The following is a 21,658-nucleotide window of genomic DNA, read 5'->3' on the forward strand; positions in this document are numbered from 1 at the left end:
TGGTGCCGTTATTTTTGGAATTTGCTCGATACTGCACGACATTGTCAATAACATGTTTTTGGCCGATCACCCGTCACTTGTGTGATATTCTCACAACAATTCTATTGTTCTACGCAATAAGACCTTATAAATTAGGGAAGTAACGATAACTGCAATATCGTGATATCGCGATATTAAAACTGCCACAATATAACGTCGGCGTCATGTCATGATATTAAATATTAAAACAGCACATCTGTTAAAAAAAAAGAAAAAAAGGCAGGTTGATCTCCATTTGTGAAGTTCTAGCACCCTTTGGTGGATAAGACACACACTTCTCAGAAGGCTTATATAGACAACGAATCGATTTGATTGGTTGTGGCTAGACATGTGGGTAACAGGACTGACATGGAATTATCTGATTGGCTGTTGATCAAGTAAAGCGATTCAAGATTCTTGACATCACATAGCTCATACATCACATAGCTTAAACCAGTTGAAACTAGATGCCGATTACATCAGTTCAAAACAACAATTCACACAGACACTTGACCTCACGTTCATGACCCCAAACATGACCCTTGCATGACCCAGACATGATACAGATTTCACACTGGCTAAATTTGAGATCATTATGATTTCAGTATTTTTTATGGGTTTTTTTTGTTTGTTTTTGACATTTTTCGACTGGAAACTGGGTGGTTCTCCACAAATGCAGTCATGAGCCATTTTGACACTTAATTGTTTAACAATACAGTAAGTAAGCATCAACAAATATTGTGTAATTAGTACAGCTAAATTCTACTAGTGAAACTACAGTTTTCTTCTCCTCTTGAAATTCTATTTGTTAAAGTAAAAAACCCAATAGTATACATTTTTAATTGCTACCGTGAGAGCGGGTGGAGCCGAAAAGGAGCTACAGTATAACCATTTTGTTATTTAGACATTTTCATGCACGCCATGTCATGAATTATTTTAGTGTGAGAAGTTGAGAACCAACTATGATCTATTTTAAACTCTTGTTTTGTTTTTCAAGCGTGAATGTGGAAAAAAAGTGTTGAGTGATTAAGAGCAGGTTCCTGGACGAGGTTGCCGACATCAAAATCTTTAAACCATTTGGAGTCGGCGATGAAACTGATGCACGTTTTTCATATGTGGAAGGAAGATGAATAGAACATGAAAATTGCACACTTGTAAGTCTAGAGCTGTAAGCATCTGCAAAAATACTTCCACAAGGCTTTCTAAGTAAGAAAACAAGAAGATTGAAGAGACTGAATGTGACCAACCAAATCATTACATTTCCTCCGAGGATGACTCACATTCAACATTTAAGAAATGCGCACGCCTGCAGGATAAAGCGATAAAAGTATATATTTTTTCGAGCGCTGAACTTCCTGTTGATAATCATCCAAAATGTCGAAGCCGTCACTGTCGAATTCAAAGCTTTTTCCGTCTCCAATGCTTATGATTAAAAGGCTGAGCCGTTTTTTTTTGTCCATTTTTGTGATTACATTATCTTTCAGCTCGCAATGGCTGAGCCAGAGAATGCAGTGTACCGCGAAGCAAAATGGGTTCTTAGTGGGGCCAGAGTGGGGAATAATAATGACATAACTGTGTGAACCAATGCATAAACTGTTCAGCCGCTTTCTGTGGGGAATGAACAGGTGTGTGCGTAGGGCCGCATTTCCTTTCACCTTGTCATTCTAATTTCATTTGCATTTCCCTAGCTAGCCGCATTTTCCAATCCCTATTTATATGTTTGCATTATATTACATTAGACACTAGGACACTGATATCATACATCTGCAGACCAGTACTTTATCTGCCAACATTTTTAACTGTCATATTAGTATAATAAGTTTGATGGATAAAGATATTGAATAGCATGAGCTAAATCACTGCTCTTTAGTTTACATTGTAGTGATTCCCAACCACTGTGCCACAGAATGGAAAAGTACCCAATTTCACTTAGATAAAATCCCAAAGTTATTATTTACTATAAATAATACATATTTATTTGTTCATCTATCTATCGATGCCAGTGATGTGTCGTGACAGGTAGAACAATTAAATGCACTTCCACTAGGTGGCAGATTGTACAACTAATGTGTTGGCACCTGTTGACATTCATTCAACAGAATAATTTTGGAGTTTTCACCAAACAGGTGACGATTTGAGTACTAGGATGATATCTTTATTATTTTAGTATATAATGTATACTTTCTGTGACTGTTAAGTGGTGTGATGTGAGATATTTCCACTTCCCTCTACACTCCTGTAACATGCTAGCAGCAAAAATGAAGGCAAACGGGTACAGTATTTTGTATTTATTTCTTCTTGACGTGACTGTTGATCGATTTAAATACAAACATAGTTAAGAGGGAATGAGGGCGGGAGAAAATGGACTTTACAACGCATTTTGAATTATACTTTACTGTCCAGACTAGAGCTGAGCTAAGCTACCAGGTAAGCTAATGTTAGCATGTTTGTTTATTTGTAGCATTTTCTGCAATAACTTGCTCGTACTTATTTTGATAGATAAATGCAGCATTGTTGTTGAGTTGGCAATAAAGTGTTCAACTTTAAGGTTTGTGTTTTAGTTTAACTAAATTGTACAATTTCTGTGGCCAAAACTCAACTGTATTCTAAAGTATGGTATGCTATTTTGATGCCTCAAATAGGAAGCTACCTGTAACCATTTAACTGGAGACTAAAATACCAGAAATTCATATTTTTTGTTTGTCTCTGTGTCCCATGAGTTCAACCATCAATGGATCAATGGAAGAAGAAGTACACATAACAACAATTTCCTGTCTTCTTCGTATGGCTGGGTGACATTTTTCCAAGCCACAGTCGAACATTGAGGTGCCGTACAGTGTAAATAAGAGGTAGGTAATACTTTTAAATCAACCCAAAAATAATGTGTGAAATTAATTGACAAAGACAAAGACAATGGACATTTGTCAATATATTTTATGCAACTATCGTTTTTTTATTTATTAATTATTTTTTTAATTTTGTTTTTTTATTATTTTGTTTTCTTGAACTATAATAAAGTTAAAGTGAATGCAATCACTTCCCCAGGTGCACACTTTTTCAACATTTCTCAGTTCATTTTTTACTACCCTCACATTTTTTTCTTTTATATAGGACACTAACGGTGGAAATGATTTAGGCCTAGCTTGATCTCATTATTATTTTTTTTTTATATCTAAAAGCCTACCATTTGAACAGAGTTGTGTAGACTTTTAATATTAACTATGTAAATAGGGGCGTTCAACAGCTAAAGTGCAACAGACATGTGGTCCTGCTTTGAGATTACCAGCAGCTTAGTTAGGTTCTAAAGAGTCCCTAAAAAGCAGGATATTCGTCTTACAAACTGCACGATGGGATCAACCTTTTGCTCCGTATTGCACTTCACACTCTCGTCAACACTCCAGCCAGCTCCAACTGGCTGCTGATTGCAAAGAAATCCATAGAAAAGTTTTTACTTGGCAGGTCAATAAAGTATTGCTTCATCAGCTCCTTTTCTCGCATTCCTAATCTCACAGCATTGGCTTGGGGAAGCGCCAGCACCCTGTCTAGACTCTCCAGTTTCATCAAAGCCCATTAGAATGCATGCAAGGGGACGGGAAAAAAAAAAAAAAAAAAAAAAAAAAGAGTTCCTATTATTCAAATTGTAGTTAACTGTGGCAGAAGCTGCATGCTACTGTCCAAAATTCAATTGATTTGCATTCGGGGCTCTCACTGGGACACCACTTGTGAATTCTTTTTTGTTGGCTTCAACCTTCTGATGTTGGCCTTTAGACTTACGGGCACGATGAAAAGTTTTCTGCAGCCTCTACATTTCAACAAAGAGAATGGTTAAAATATCCTTTGAATTAAAGAGGTACAGTAGTACAGGGGGAACATTTTTAAGGACGGGAGATCAAACTGCAAATCTGGATCACCTGATGGGTTCAAGCTGATTAGTCTCACATTCACATTTTGGTTAGCCAGAATGTCACTGGATTTCTCAGATCTTTAATTTTTTATTGGTTTGTGACTGAATAGTAGAACTTATCCTCAAGTGACCATATTTTTATTTAAAAAAAAAAAAAAAAAGAGGCCTTGAAATACTTAAATGTCATACATTTGAATGTACGATTTCTCTATTTGGTAGAAATTAAACCAAAATAACAGTCTTGACAAATTAATAATGGCATAATGTTATAAATCAACTGGCAAGGTCAGGGATCGAACCCGCACCATGACCATGTCTCCAGTTTGGGAGCGCAGAGCGCTACAGGTGAGCTTAACACATCTCAGCACTTAAACAACAATGAACAGGATGCCATATTACTTGATTTATTATTATATTGCACTATATATTATTCATATTCCATTTCAGCAGCAGTTTTCTCTGACCATTTTATCGCTTGCTGTCTTCCACAAATTGTCTTTTCTGTGTTCTCGACATACTCTGATTACAACACGATGCACTCTGCCTCCCATTTGTTGCGCAAAGCGTCGGACAGATTTAACGCATGCTAATTGGTCCCGTGAAAAACAATGGAAACTGGTCTTTTTTTGTAAGCGTCATGTCTGGTTAAAGATGATGTTTGGTCACACTAACGTATCCAGTTGCCCAGTCAAAAATGAAATCCTGAAGAAATCCCTCTTAATAATAGCACTGCTTCACAAAAACAAGATACAATTTTCTACTTGTGTTTTTGTGTCAAATGCGTTGCTTCCCAAGAATAGAGAACAGAGCAAAACAGTGAAATATTTAATTTGAAAAAAAAAAGGTTATTATGCATACAACTATATTTTCATGATAAGAGCTTATTACAGCAAGTTTGACAAGATAAGTTGGTTGTTAAATGACACATAATGGTCAAGTGGTATGATGAGATCCAGCAGTTGTATAGGCGAGATTTTTCATCATAATGATTTTGTTAAGTGGGACTGGACTACAATTCCACAGTGTTATTATTGTCTGGAACTGCTAAGCAACATGCTCAATTCTATCTGTAGCTCCCATGCACTTCAAAGTGGCGTCTTATTCAGCAGGTTCCAAACATACAAGGAATGAAGCTCATCCGGCAGAACTGATCAGACATGGCTTGTTGAATCCTGGATAATTGGGGGATATTCAGTAATACTTGGACTGATGAAGGATGGTGAATCATGTGAATCTCTGCAAGTAGTGCGACTTCATCAGACCAAGCTTATCTCCAATGGGGAACTTCTAAACCAAACAGGGAGATTGTTGCCATGAAGTGTAGTCGTAATTGTTGATTTGTGGATTTGTCCTATCCTGGTGCTCTCTAGAAGTACATTCACGAGTGTCATCAATTCTTGACGTGGCTTTCACTGGAAAGCTGGTAGTGCACCTGTAGATGCTGAATAATCCTTAGACCAGCGGTGGCAAACTGCGGCCCTCGAGGGCCGGAGTCCTGCAGGTTTTATAGATTTCCCTACTCGAAGTGCAGCTGATTCCAATTAACAGGCTCGTTATCAGGATTCTGCAGAGCCTGCTGATGAGCTGATCATGAATCAGCTGTGTTGAAGAAGGGAAATATCCAAAACCAGCAGGAATGCGGCCCTCGAGGACCGGATCTCGCCACCCCTGCCTTAGATCATATCTCATCAAACACACTTCTAATTAGGCCAGGAAAAGTAGCAACCATTTCTAAAGGGTAACTGTCTTTCTCAATTGAGGCAATGTGTTGAGTATTTGGAATCGGTCTGGAATTGGTTAGCTTGTATGCAGCTTTTAAACCACCATCATTCATCGTTCATCATTTCCAGATATGGCTTCCTCGTATTGAGCAGTTACATGCAGCTGTTAACAGCTGTTGTTCTTAATCCATCTGTGTATTTGATTTCATCAAGCACACTTGAACTAGGCCGGTTAACTAAATCTTGATTGTCCTTGGAAATGAACAATGTAAAGTACTTCTAAAGACGCCGCATCATTATTCATTACTGGAATGCATGAAACATCTTGGGCGAATGAATCTTTTTTTTTTCACTGGAATGGATGTCATGAAATGTATTTATGTTAAAAGTTGTTGAAATGTGGATCTTGGAAATTAAGAGAAGACGTGTTCTTACATCCTGCCGTGTTTGCCAATTCTTAAATTCATGGAATATTTTGAGTTGGTACCGTATGTTCAGTGTCTAAATCAGTGGGATTGGTCTCACAAAGTGTACTTGGAATTTGGAAGTCATTTGAATGAAATTGTTCTCTGGAAGAAGGTCCACTAATTACTGTGACAGGGTCATGCTCAGATGAGGCTTCCATGTATTGAACATTTGCATGTGGAAAAAAAACTGCAGAATTGAAGTCATCACGTACTGGAGTAGGCCAGGTTTCTAAACAGTGTTCTTCTTGGTAAGGGAAACTAAAAAGTGTTTCCGGAGTGTTATCATCTTTATCTATTTCTGGGAACGATGGAAAATGTGGAATTGGTTGCATAAATTCAGCTTTGGAGTCCTGAACGAATTCGATACCATGAAATGTACTTGGTATGTTGAAAGTTGTTGAGTCATACAGCTCTGGGGATTGTACAGGAGAAAGTTCTTCGGATATGCCTTCATATTTAGGTGGTCTTGAAATGAAGGGAGCATCTTGGATTGGTAACACATGTGTAGTTTCTAAACCATCAGAGGCATTGGTTTTAGAAAATCCGGTTTCCATGTATTCAGGATTTCCGCATGGTAAAAAAGCTGCAGATTCGAATTCATCTTTGGCTGTGTTCTCAACAAGCACACATGGCGTAATCCAGTTTTCTGAATCATGTGGCTCTTGGAAAGGAGAACTAGTAAACATTTCTGGAGTGACATTCTCTTTATCCATGTCATTCCATAGTTTCATAAATTCATCTTCTAAGTCATCATTGGAATCAATCTCATGAAACGAACTTCTTAATTCATTGAGCTCTTGTGACGTAAGAGGAGACAGTTCTTCTAATACATTCTCATCTTTTGCCAATAACTCAAAATGAGGGATATCTTGGGTTGTTTGCTGATGTGCCTTTTCGAAATAGTCAGTAGTATAGGTCTCAGAAAGTGCACTTGATATGTTGAAAGTTGTTGAGTCATGCAGCTCTTGAGATTTAACAGGAGATGGTTCTTCAAATGTGCCATATTCAGATAGTCTTGAAATGCAGGGAACATCTTGGATTGGGAGCATATGCGCGGTTTCTAACACATCAGAGACATAGGTTTTAGAAAGTCCACTTTCCATGTACGGGTATTCGGAATTTGTGTGTGATGAAAAAGATGCAGATTCTAATCCATCTTTGGCTGTGATCTCATCAAGCGCACTTGGTGTATTCCGTATTTCTGAATCATGTGGTTTTTGCAAAAGAGAATTAAACAACTTTTCCAAAGTGACATCCACTTCATCCATTATTTCACTGCATGGAGCAGTGGTTGATGGTTTCATAAATTTACCTTCCAAATCATTCTTTGTATTGATCTCATGAAATGAACTTGTTAAATCATGGAGCTCTTGTGAATTAAGAGGAGACAATTCTTCCTCTACACCATCATCATATTCAGGCAATAACTCAATGCATGGAATATCTTGGGTTGTTTGTTCATGTGCCTTTTCTAAACCGTCAGTCGTATGTGTCTCAGAAAGTGCATTTGAAATGGGGAAATTAGTTGAATTTTGTGGATCCCTGCAGCAAAGTTCTTCAGTTTCTGCAACTGCCTCATCATCTCCAGGGTTGGCTTCCATGCACCAAGGACTTGCATTGAGTAAGACAGCTGAAGCTTCTAATGTATCTGTGGATTTGATCTCATCCAGCTCACCTGAGGTAGGCCAGGTAGAATCGTGTAAATCTTGGGAATAAAGAGAAGACAGTTCTTCCAATGTGTAATTAATGGTATAGGTCTCAGAAACTGCATTAGGTATTTGGGAGTCCTTTGATGTTTGAGAATCACTGGAACAAAGTCCACGAGCTCTTCTCACTGCGTCGTCGTCGCCATGTCTGTCTTCAAGGGACTGAAGACTTGCACATGGTGAAACAGCTGCAGATTTGAAGCCATCTGTGGATTTCATCTCATCAAGCGCACTCGAAGGCACAGTAAATGAATCAGGTTGCTCTGGGAAATGAGAACAAGACAGAATTCCCAATGAGACATTATCTTCACTCATTACCGCAATGTATCTACTGTCTAGTGTTGTCTACATTGATCCAGCTTTTCTAAAACTTCCCTTGAATGGATTTCATGAAATACACTTTTTATGTCATCATGAAGATCTTGAGAGTTAACAGTGGACAGTTCTTTCAATCTGTCACATTTAGCCAGTTCAATACATGGAAACATATGTGTAGCTTGATCATAATGAACATGGTAAATGTTTTCATATCTTGTGAAACTTTGAAAGCAGACTTACTATCTGCCGCCAGAGCTTTTCTGGCTAATGCTGCTATGCATAAAATGCCAGGAGTTAATTCAGCTTTTGTAAAGTGTCAGTTGAATTAAATTCATCTAGTATACTTGAAAAATGTGTTAGCTATTGAAACCTGTCTATCATACATTAGAAATAGGTATTGCCACAGTATCATCTCCTGTTGCCTCAGCTGCCATAAATGAATCAAGTGGATTTGGGCCTATAGTTACTGATTTGACTCCAACGCTGGAGCTAATCTCATCAGGCACGTGATTTGACCCAGGTTGGTGAATCCTGTTGCCCATAGCGAGTATGACTAATGCCGAGGTCAGACTACGCGATTTTTTTTTGTCTTACACGACAGTTGCGCTGTCACATTAACCCGATAAATTTGCTCCGTGTCGTGGATAGAGCGTGTAGTCACACTACAAGTCTGAACGCGACAAGACACTAGCCGATCATCGCCTGTTGTCTTGCCAAGAGAGACACGTCGACCACTGTTTGTCGGGTAGGTGGAACCAAAAAAAAAAAAAAAAGAGGCACGGCGTGAATGGAGCATGCATGGGACAAGTGTGATGTGAGCAGATTGCTTGCACTCCCTGCTCCTCAATAGTGTTTAAAATATGATTTAGTAGCCAACACTGTATTTATTTAGACCTACATGTGCCGGGGTAATGTTAATTTGCAGGATGACATCTTATTTTATTATTTTATCAAACACTGAAATATTATATTGTTTGAGCATTTTTTATACTGCTTAATTTATTCATATTTGACCTGTTTTAGTATGGTGCATTGGATAGTACGCCACTCACTCTGAGGGGGGGGGGGGAACTTTCAAGTGAGAGTGGGTGACAAGGCGGCCAGGCCTGGCCCGACTATATGAAAATGTGATCGATCCTCACTAAATATGTGCCCATCCCTACTCATATGCCCAAATCTCTGAAATTATTAGAACAACAGTCACAATATAGGCTATATATTTTTTTTGGTCCTCTATTCACGTCGCCATTGCCTGACGATGGGTTGCATGGAGGCGTGCGCGCTCAGCCGTAGCGCTGCAGCGGGGCGTTTTTTTTTTTTTTTTTCCCTCCGAGTTGCACCTGTCTGGTCCCATCCCATGAGATATCCGGGGGATAAATAAATAAATGAATACATATACATACATACATACATAAATTAAAAGAGCTATAAAGTGCTGTTCAGTGTGTGACGTTTTGTTCCCTCCCGCTATTGGTCAATGCTGTGGAATCAAACGGACGACGACGTAGGTATGTCACATTATGCGTCAAGACGAGCAAAAATTCCAACGTGCTAGACTTTTTCGTCGCGATGGTCGTGAACCGTCCCGGACAACAGACGACCAATCGTTGAACATGTCACATTACACAGGCGATGCTGCGTCAAGACAACCCAAAATCGTTTACGACATGCCCCGTTTGTCCGCGACACGTCGGTTGGGCTAAAATCGGGCTGTTTTCGTGTAGTCTGACCAAGGCATTAGAATGGACTTCCAAATCTTTTGCATATTTTTATTTCTTAAACTTCTGAGGCTACTTGCATAAGTTAAGATTTTAAATCATCAATTGAATTTTCGTGATTATTAACCTAACGGAGGGAGATGAATCCTGGGTTGTTTTGTTTTTTTCTCGAAAAAAAAAGGGTTACTAGTTTTTGCTTGTGCCTCTTTATCTTTAATCATAACCTCCATGCTTTCAGCAGCAGCTGCTGAGTCTAAACTCCTAGGAGATGTGATCCAGTCCGACATACTGGATATGGGACTAGCTTGTGAATCTTGGCAAGTAAGACCAAACATGGATTTCCACTGTGTCGTCTATTGCTAAAACTGCAACTGTTGAGGTTTGTGGCAAATCCAACAAACTTAATATAGGACTGATTCTTGATGCTTTATAGTGTTCTTGGTAGAGTCACCAAAAGTAGCTGTTGATTCTAAACCACTATTGAATGTGATTCAATGAAGCATACTTTGAAAAGGACTGATTGTTCGGAATCGTGCTGCTCTTGGAAAGTATGAGCACATTCTATTACTCAACATTTGCTATTACTTTAACCTCTGGAGTTGGTAGAACCGGTGTAATTTGAAACCACCAACTAAAGGTTTAATTGTACATGTTACAGGGGAGGTGCTTGAATCCTCTGGTTCTTTGGAAGAAGGGGGTCTTTATTCTGACATGGTCTCCTCTGCTTCTCCACCAGCCTTCTTGCTCTCAAAAGCAATTTCTGATTCTAAACAACTGGTAGACGTGATCCAATCCAACATACTTGATATGTGACTTATTGTTGAATCAAGTTCATCAAATCATCTACTTCTTTGAAATTCGGAGAACGACCATCGACCGTGATGTCAGTGCCCATATTTCCAAAAGCACCTCCTGATTCAAATTCAGTGGTGGATTTATCCAGTGCAACATATTTGATATGGGACTGGTTGGTGAATCATCATTTTTCACATTACGTACTTGGCTCTGAACCACTGGCGGGCATGTTGCAATCCAATTTACGTGATATGGGACTCTTTGAATCATGTTGGTCTGTGCAAGAAGGGCCACAATCAGCTTCCCAAGAGTCATCATCTTGCGCTTTTATTTCAACATCTGGAGTGAAGTATTGGTCTTTAGAGGCAGAGCCACCAACTTCTGACATTGTTTTGTCAGCTCTACCCATAATGTCTATGTCCTCATCAGCATCTGATGAATCTGAATCACTGGTGGATGTGATTGAATACAACATACTTGATATGGGACTGGTTGCTAGATGTTGTTCTTTGAAAGTAGAAACAAAATGTACTCCCAACATGCTGTCTTTGACAGTCACTGCATCATCTGGCTCTTGTGAAAGTTTCAAATCATCACTGAAATTAATTACTGTAGTTGATATAGTCGAGGCAAATGTATCCTCTGGTCCTTTTGAAGTGGAGCTACTAGATTCATTCCTGGTCTCATCGGCTTTGCCTATAACTTCCATACTTTTAAAAACATTTTCTAAATTTATAGCAGACACAACGCAATCCAACTGACTGGATGTGGGACTGCTTCTTGAATCTGGGTTTTCCTGAAAAGTGAGACCTAATTTACATCCGGCTTGAGGACTTGCGGTTTCCGTTCCAACAAGAGTATCAATTTCATAACGCATGCTTGATATGTTGCAAGTTGTCGATTCATGTGTGTGAATTGGATTGGTACTTTTTAGTGCCATTACAGTGTCCACAATTAGATCCGGTACACCTGTAATTTCGAAACAGCATGTATTTTTAAACTCATTTATTTGACTTGATGAGTCACATGAGTCTTCATTGTCAATATCACTTGGAAAATAGCAACCGCCATTGGATTCGATCTCAGCGAGCAGATATGAGTGCATGCCGTTAATTATATCCTGTACATCTCCGAAAGTAGGATCACAGGGCACTGCCACAGTTTCACAGTTTGTAGCAACTGTCGCCTCGAAATGTGAAAGGTCACTGGCACAGTCATCTCCACATGTGAGACTGGCATCATTGAATATACTGTGACACATGGGGGTAGTCAAAGTGTGTTCTTCAGAAGAAGGGCCTGTAGTTAGTGTGTTGGTTTCTAAACTACTTCCACAATGTATCTCTCTTAGAATGTTTAACACAGCACAAGTTGTTGAATCCTTGTTGAGTCCTGACTGTGAGTCCACATTTCCGTCTATTACCACCATGCTTGGAACAGGTGGCACTGAGTGTACACATAAGGCTTCTAAATCTCCAGAGGGATTAAAAACATCAGTCACGTCGGAAATGCTAAAGGTTGCTTTACCTTGTGTATCGTCAGGAGGACAATGAGGGACATTCACAGATTCTTCATTGCTACTCATTGCAGTTGCGCATGGAGGAACTGAATCAGGCAAAGCAGGAGCAGGACTTAAATCATCTTCAGATGAAATTTTTCTCAGGATATTTGTTAATATTGAGATTGCTGAATCCAATGAATCTGTGAAGGTTTGATCAATCTGTACTGCATTTCCAGTTATTGTTCTCATGCAAGAACTTGAAGTTGATAGTCCAGGTGTATCTTCTAGATCATCAGTTTGTTGGTCTTGAATAGGCTCGCTCCCCTCATCGTTGGGTTCGCAGAAAAGCTGCTGAAGAACCTCCGCAGTTTGAGTGGCCAAGTTACCCAAAACTAAACCCAGCATAAAGATGGGCATATTGTCTCACACGATTTTACAATCACACACACACAAAAAAAGTGTTATTCTTGCTGTGGTGTAGTTGGTCAAGTTAAGCATTTTTTAAAATCCTCTATTTAACAACCGCCCTACCATGTATGCGTCTTTAAATGATGTTTGCCTCTGTGACATCATGTCATGACTGACTGATGAAATGTGTGATCTTATCATTATTACTCTCTTACTAGTCTATTGATGAAGAAAAAAAATGCTCATCATATTTAAGACAATAGTGTCAAGGAAAGGCACAATCAACAAGTGAGTAAATGTAATATGCATCCAAGTGCCACATATTTGTAAAATAACAGTATATCAAATTGTAGCATTTGTCCTACATTACCCTGGAATTTATGGTCATGGTTTTGATGTATTAGCTGGTTTTAGTCAGTGAAACTTGAAGCTAACTCAAAATTATGCATTATTTTTTTTTTAGAGTATCCTGACCATGTTTTGACTTTAAGCCTTTTGACCCATGAAGGCCACCATGAGACAGAAAGTGCAGACTAATATTGTCGAGCAAACTACCCTGCTTTGAGACAAATTTACACTGTATGTATGGCTGGCAACCAGTTCAGGGTGTACCCTTCCTACTGCCTGTAGTCAGCTGGGATAGACTCCAGCACACCCATGACCCTCTAAGGATAGGATGGATGGATGGCTGGATGGCTGGCTGGCTGGCTGGATGGATGAATGGATGGATGGATGATGTCACTGGTGGTGAAGTGGTAAATGGATAGATTTCTATTCACATGATTTCTGTTTCAAATCTGAATTCTACACATTCTACAGATCATCCATCCATCCATCCATCCATCCATCCATCCATCCATTTTCCACTGCTTATCCGAGGTCGTGTTGCGGGGAAGCCGTGACTCCCCTCTCCTGAGCCACTTCGTCCAGCTCAACCGGCGGGATCCCAAGGCATTCCTAGGCCAGTCAGGAGACATATAGTCTCCCCAGCATGTCCCTGAGCCTCCTACCGGTGGGACATACCCAGAACACCTCACCAGGGAGGCATCCTAACCAGATGCCCAAGCCACCTTCTCAACATAGAGGAGCAACGGCTCACCTCTGATTCCCTAATCCTCAGAGGAACTTTACTATATTTGAAATGGTGAATGTTAAAAAACAAACGTGTGCCATTTATGAGAAAGCTCTGGCTAGAGGTCGCTTGGGTGCAATCAGCAGAAAACGTGCTCGAAGGAGAGGCGGTAGAGAGGAGAGCAAGGCCGGCGATGATGTGTCACAGTTGTTCCATTTACATCATTAAAACCTGGAGCCTAATCCTGTCGCTACTTTAATCTCCTAATTCTGCACCATTTTCTCTCGGCTGCACCCTTTCGCCATTCTCTCTCTCACTCGCTTTTGCTGATTTAAAATCATGCACTCGCTTTCACTGCTCCTCCGATACGCTCTTGGGCACACACGCACATTTCTAGTTTTTCATTACGGTCACTCCACTTGACTTGCTTTTAAAGCCTTCACATTTGTGTCCATGCTGTGTATGCGCGTGTGGAAAAGGTTTTATTCTGCCTCCTTCCATGTGCCTTGTCAACCCTTGAACATATTGGATATTAAGTAAGGGATATAGAGCAGCACACTGTTCTGTACCTTATTACTTGCTCAGCTCCTGCACTTTGTGACCCAGCACAGGATAAGTAGTATAAATAATGGTTGGATCATTCAGAGGCTTTGTGCTCTGGCCTAACAATGGATGACTTGATTAACAACAGGTCCCTATAGCAAATGACTCCATATGCAATGCGTGAAAGATAGACTGTAGCTTTGTGTGTCTGGATGTGGCGAACATTTCCTTTTGTTGCTGTTTTGCAGTAGCTGCTGTGTGATTGCATCCGTTGCCTTGCATGGGAATTATCGCGCACCAAATATAGAAGCAAATTTCAAACAGGCTGAGCATCCTGCAGGAGAATTATATATTTATAAGAGCTTGTAATAATGGTCCAAACTCACAGGAGCGATCTAATAGCCCTCATAGTAGCTCATTTGACGGTGTTGTTTCCACAGTTGCTCGTTATGGCTTTCCTCGGTGTAAAATTGCCGAAAAATGTTGCAAATGTTTTCTCCACAGCAATAAATGCCCTGCTGACATGCTGACATGGCCATCTGCTGTCAACATGCACGGGAGCGAGTCAGTCAATGTAGCTTTGCACATGTTTCTATTTAATCTCCAGCATCAGTGTTGCCGAGTTGGTGACTGGTTCATTTATAATGGGAAATAGAAGCAACACTAGTGCTCTGAATTCAAATTTGACTCTAAAACTGTTCGGAAGTGTGAATGCGAGCGTATGATATATGCCTGTTTGTCTGACTTTCACATTTCTCAAGAGGAATGATGCATTTGTCAATGTAAGTTTTCGCGCAGTCAGTCAAAACAGTCTTAAACAAAGCTGTGACATGGTCGAGGAAAATATTTGTATGAGGTGAGTCAGAAAAGTTGCAGGACCGGTGTCACAAATGATTTCAAGCAAGATACACTGAGCATCTGACAGTTCCTGGCCAAAAAGAACATTGCTGTCCTGTAGCAATCTCCCTACTCACATAACCAAGCTCAAGGGTGTGTCATCCAGTTGACCCATTTTGAAGAACTGGTTGACATGTCCGTGACGATATAGATGAGGTGGATCGAGGAAGAATCCTTCCATAAAGACAAGGCAGAAAAGACTGGAGAATTGAATTAGACTTAATTTGAAGAGCAAACATCAAGTGTGTTATTTGGATTTCAAATACATAACGCCGGTCCTGGAACTTTTCTGACACAGACTGCTGCCTAGGCCATCCACATAAAAGACGGATTCTTCCATGGCACAACCTGTTTCATGGGAAAAACGTAACGTTGATACTTAAAGGGGCTGTCTGCCGGTTTCACTCAGGAAAATGCACTTTTTAAATAGAGGATTTAAACAAACAAACTACTTCTCGATTTATAGATATGGGCTTTTCTTAACTTGTGGGGGTGATTTTGTCCTAAACCCCCACACCCCAGCCTGTATTTTGCCATTTTGTGTTTGTTTTGTAAATAGCAGGACGTTTCTGTGGAAATCGGCCAATTGGCAATCGCAAAGCAGGGGGTGGCGTGTCGCAAACGGGGCCGGGCGAACATGTCATGCGTGACGTCACTCCTGCGGCAATTTGAAAGCACGCACGGATTATTATTTTTTTTCACTCACTCACTCACTCACTCACTCACTCACTCACTCACTCACTCACTCACTCACTCACTCACTCACTCACTCACTCACAGAAGCTTACATGTGTGAATGAGTGATTGTAAAAAAAAAAAATCTGTGCGTGCTTTCAAATTGTCTTTCCACAGAAATGGCCCGCTGTTTACAAAACAAACACAAAATGGCAAAATACAGGCTGGGGGTGTGGGGGTTTAGGACAAAATCACCCCCACACGTTACGATTATTTTTTTTCACTCACTCACTCACTCACTCACTCACTCACTCACTCACTCACTCACTCACTCACTCACTCACTCACTCACTCACTCACTCACTCACAGAAGCTTACATGTGTGAATGAGTGATTGTAAAAAAAAAAAATCTGTGCGTGCTTTCAAATTGTCTTTCCACAGAAATGGCCCGCTGTTTACAAAACAAACACAAAATGGCAAAATACAGGCTGGGGGTGTGGGGGTTTAGGACAAAATCACCCCCACACGTTATGAAAAGCCCATATCTATAAATTGCGAAGTATTTTGTTTGTTTAAATCCTGTATTTAAAAAGTGCATTTTCCTGAGTGAAACCGGCAGACAGCCTCTTTAACTGTGTGCTGGATTTGCTCTGAGCAAAGAACAGATACAGCGTGACCTCACAATTAGTCAGTCCTGATTTCATTAAACCTTACCAGGAAGTTCCTCGTTAGCTTGTAGACCTCGTGCCTCATTGAGCGGCAACAAGACGATGGTGATGATGATCCTTGACTGCATCACGCAGATGTTATTAGTTTTAGCATTTCCTTAAGTGCACGCCCATGTTTCAAGAACCAACAAATTCTATAGGCTACAATACAGTACTTCAACTTTTGAAGAGTAATCCAAAACATTCCATAGCCAATTGATGATTATTGGTTCTGTCAGCAAATAATTGTGTACTCATTAAAACAATGCTATTCTTGTTGGTATCTTTTGGATGGCAAACTTAAATCTTCCCAGAAGCAAAGTTCATGCATTTTTTATGTAACCCGGGATAGTGTGGCCCAAATATTTCAGATACAATCCAAAAGTAAGAAAATGAAGTATACTCTAATTGCTTATAGAGAATCCCCAGTGATATCTGTCACAATACTAAAAGAATTTATTTCACTATATCAGAGACCTACATGCTGTTTCTGCTGTCATGATTTCATCCAACAGCTTCTTTTGCTATTATTATTAATTCAATATAATGTTACCAGCCAGCTTTACAAAGCCCTCAATGTGATTCCTGACTTATTTAGCACACGGAGGGAAAAAGCCTCATTTGGGAGAAGTAAATAAAGAAGCAGAATTGCAAATGTTCTGCATTCAGGGACACTAGGCGGCAGACAATAACTTACAAAACACACTGACGTGAACAACAGAGACATGCATTGTTTAGATGAGCTCCCCCTTCAGCGTCTTTTTTTGGAAGGAAGCCGATATTTGTTACATGGCACAATATAAGCCAAGTCAGGTCACTTCTCTGGTCTCCTACTACTATTTGTGCACGTGCAGCTGGAAAGGTCCTTGAATGCACCTTGATTGTACAAGTAGACAGTAAATTCTCAATCCCTGTACGTGTCTTGTCTGCTCATCTCCCACAAGTTTCAAAGACTGCAGCGTAAACAGAACTTCGAATGTTTTTAAGTGTTTAAGTATAAACAGAAACCATGTGGAACTGTATAAAAGGCACAAAATGTGCTGAGGTGGTTTTAATAACACTTTTTGTGAATCCAATTCTTATGCTTGCTTAAGAGTTGTAAAAATAAACTCAAACTAAAAACTATATAAGAGCTTCGGTAGCACGGTACTCAAACGCTTTAGACAGAAATACCCACAGCAGTCTTTTGGGATTGCTTATATCAGATTTACTGGTTTCTGTTATCAAGTGTGTGAATAAAGGAGAGTTTACCAGTTGGTCACACGTTCTTCTGGGTGGCAAAAGCCGCAGTGTTCTTCAATGGCACCACTAGTAAACAAGCCTTTCTTTGTCATTTGACCAAAGCAATGCAACTGCAATCCAGGATAAATGGTTGAATAATGATTTTAGCCTCATAATCTGTCCTGCCATTAGTTTGAATGTATGAAAATGTAGAAATAGATAACCTGGTTTGTGATATAGCAATATGGTGGCTGTGTCACCGACAGGCTAGCATACAAATTTTGTAGAATGAGACAAGCCTACCATTGAGTGGTTCTTTTGGTGTCTGATGTTTTGCTTACAATCTGTTAGGCTATAATAGATGGCCTATTTTCTTGTTATAAGTCATCAATGATCACTTGCTTGTCTTTCTATTATTCAGATTAATGGCACAGATGTGCTGTTGTGATGGTGGAATGGCTAGCACGCTGAAATTAGCTATTTATCTTCTATGTTTAATCAAAATACATTTGCAAACATCTGTTTTTACTTTGGAAAACAATGACGGAATGGGTAACATAGTACATCGCCCCCCCCCCACCCCTTTTTTAATGACTATATTAATACGACGTACAAAATAAACACCAATCATTGATTAATAAACAGTAATCAGGGTGGAAAATGCTTCTTTTTTTTTTTAAACACTTTAATGCAAAATTAAAATGAATCCAATTAGTCGATTAATTGATTGATTAATCATTCGATTCTAAAAATATTTGAGAGTGACAGCACTACTTCCAAAAACCCAATGATGGAGGTTTGGTTCCTTGTCTAGAAGTGGCTACTCCGCCACCAGGCACTCTTACTATCGTACATTTATATTAACAAAAAATATATTTATTGGGGGTTCATATCGTGCGGCTCAACACCAAACACAACAGGTTTTTGTCCACTCACCCTTCCTGGGAGTTTTTTTTTCCACATCAGATATTGTATTTTTGTTTGAGCATGTCCGCCATATTGCCAGCCCACATGCTTGTTAGCTGTCTCTCAAAAGTGTCATACCACCTTATACAAAAAGGTGCCTATTGAATAATTGCTTCTAAATGAATTGAGAGCGGAACAACGCACTTCAGAGCCGACCGCCCGTGTGTCATCCATTATGTAGACGTTCTCACGTGGCTTTGAAGTGCTTGTGGTCTTACTGTATTCTTCTCAGAGACTCTTGTGAAGTCTCTATTATGGCCTGTGGCACATCAAGGTGAGTGGGTGGGTGGGGGGTGGGGTGGCGGATCGCCCCTGCAGCCGCAGCTATTTCAATGAACGGACAGAATTTAATTAAAAACACCACTAACAGAACATGCTGGAGTTATTCAGATTTAATCAGACTGTCACACTGGAACTCTCACTGGATGAATGCAAGCAATTAATGCAGGGCTGAAAGAGAGGGGAAAAAAGCTAATTCTTTTCTTCTGCCACCCCCCACGTCTTTTCAGCACGAGTTTTGTGTTGGCTCTAGTAGTGGAATGAAAAATGTCTTTGTAATAGAAGAACAACATTTAATTTGACCAATTGTGAGATACAATTGTTGATTTTTGGATCATTAAGAATTGTGTTCTAATGTTGTTTGATTGATAAAGTTGTGTTGGTGGCAGGATCAAGATTACTCACCTGCAAAGAGGACCAAGCAACAATTAGGGGTAGGGAGCGTAGAATTGTCTTTCAGAAAACAGTCTCCAACATCGGCCTGGTCGCCAGAAAGACTTGACATACGTTTCATTATTCAAATGAATTCAGCATTTTTAATGTCTGGGCAAATGTGCTTGCAAGTGAAGTAATTATAATTACAAGCTATATTTTGTTTTCCTGAGTGGAGAAAACAGAGTATTGATTTTGAGAGCTGCTCGTTTGTTTCAAGTGGACGACCCACTTAGCGATTAATAGCGACACGAGGTCACCATGTACTTGAAGAAATTAAATAGTGTAATGGGAAGTGCCTACAGGTGTCGATTTATGAAGTGTATGTGTCCTTCATCTCAAATTAATCAATCTATGTTTCAAAATGTCTTTCGGATAATGTTACTCCTTTTAATATCACATTTCTCCCGTGGGGTTTACTTTGTTTTGGGGTTGACCCTCAGATAATTAGATTTCCAAACCTCAGACTGTCAACAGCACCTCAGACATATGGGGACATTAAAATCTGACTCGATTAGTAAATCAATACAAACCAACCCCCAATGTGCAGAGCGGAGCAGATGCAGTCAAACAATTAACCTAGTGCAGGAATTGCTTCGGTCTGCTTCAGCTACTCTTTTGGCAATGTCAGACAATTACATAGGGAGGATGCAAAATTTATCTTTGCTTTGAAAGATGACAACATGCCCAGATCAGCACAGATTTTCATCTTCGCCCAGGCAATTATCTGTTTTGGTAATCAATGCACAACTGCCGTCTAATAGTCGATGGAATCAGCCCCTCAGCGGGCTGTCCAAATTACAGTGATTCATCAAGGCAGCACAGTGCGCTCACTGCCAACGATGCTGAATCAATTCACAGATGTATGGACACACACATTAAGGTTCCCATTAAGCTATTTGCTAACCAACTGTTTACTGCAACACCTGCTCAGTCAAGGGTAACGTTTGGCGGTTCAATCAACCAACAGACACCAAAAGGGCATCCATTCTCACGTTGGGGTAGGAGGTGGTCAGTTTTCTGCTATTTTTATGTTTGACCACTTTTTCAGGTCAGTGGCTGGGGTACAGATGTATCTGCCAACAACCTAAATCATGCAGCACAGTCTTGAAACCTTCCAAAAGCCACAAGGGTGGATCTCTGAGGGGCAAATAAAAGCACCAATTTCTGCCGTTTTTATGTTTGGCTATTTTTTCTCCAGGTCAATTGTTTACTTGAAACATTCAAAACCTGCAGGGCGGGGGTCCTCTGACAGACCAAATCCCACTTTCATTTTCTGCCATTTTTATATTTCGAAAATAAGGTTTACTGCCAGTACTGCTGGGACCACAAATCATTCATGCTGGCCCTAAAAAAAACTTTCAGACCTGCAATGGAGGACCTCTCAGCACCCACAAATAGCATTAAATTGAAGGTACCAAATGTGTGTAAAAATAACGGGACGTGTACTATCAAACACCAATACTGTCTTGGTCTTGTCTCGGTCTCAACCTCCAAAAGTCTGGGTTTTGTCTTGGTCTTAATACTCTCTAGTCTTGGTTTTGTCTCAGACTTGACCTCCAACAGGTCTTGGTCTCGATACTCTGTAGTCTTATTCTTGTCTCAGACTCGACTTCCAAAAGTTTTGGTCTTGTCTCGGTCTTGATACACTCGAGTCTTGGTCTTGTCTTGTTATCGATCTCGAAAAGTCTTGGTCTTGTCTCGGGAATCTCTAGTCTTGGTCTTGTCTCGGTCTCAACCTCCAACAGTCTTAGTCTCGTCTTGGTCTCGACCTTCAAAAGTCTCGATCTTGTCTCACTCTCGATCTCCAAAAATCTTGGTTTTGTCTCAGCCTCGATACTCTGAGTCTCTAATCTCGATAATGTCTTGGTCCCGGTTGGTGTGGTCTGCGATATAAATAAAGATGACTTGACAATACTAAGGCTTCTTTTGTTTCACACTCACAGAGGTACTACTTTCCGAATATGTATGTACTGTTCTTGTAGTTTGCCATTATGTTGTTTACTGTATCATAGTGAGAGGTGTGTCTCAATACTTTAGTAAGCTCATTTATTTACATGATGGGCAATATGTTTGACATTCAGTACAAAGCAGTGTGGTGTAGAATTTGTGTCTTATATTGGATTCCCTCAGTCCATGTTCAGACCGTCTTGACTCCAAACCACAGATTGAGGATTACAGAGTCTGTCATCTCACCGCCATGTCACTCAGGTCAGGGGTTGCAGTCAATGTTTGTGTCATATTTTGTGTTACACGATGTAAGCAGCGTTGACATCAGCCATCAACTAAAAGAAAAGCTGAAGGTGAAAGCA

The 21,658-nt window shown here is 40.0% G+C and overlaps 1 long non-coding RNA gene across 1 annotated transcript in view; it reads left to right on the forward strand.

Moving 5' to 3' along the window:
• The first annotated feature begins 2,133 nt into the window (after positions 1 to 2,133).
• LOC144025558 (uncharacterized) overlaps positions 2,134 to 21,658 on the forward strand; it is a 52,633-nt gene continuing 33,108 nt past the window's right edge. The window contains exon 1 of the long non-coding RNA XR_013284911.1: positions 2,134 to 2,867. This is a non-coding gene — a long non-coding RNA (uncharacterized LOC144025558). The remainder of the gene's footprint in view (positions 2,868 to 21,658) is intronic.

The sequence above is a fragment of the Festucalex cinctus genome, chromosome 9 (genome assembly GCF_051991245.1).
Source record: "Festucalex cinctus isolate MCC-2025b chromosome 9, RoL_Fcin_1.0, whole genome shotgun sequence".
In the NCBI taxonomy this organism is placed as follows: domain Eukaryota; kingdom Metazoa; phylum Chordata; class Actinopteri; order Syngnathiformes; family Syngnathidae; genus Festucalex; species Festucalex cinctus.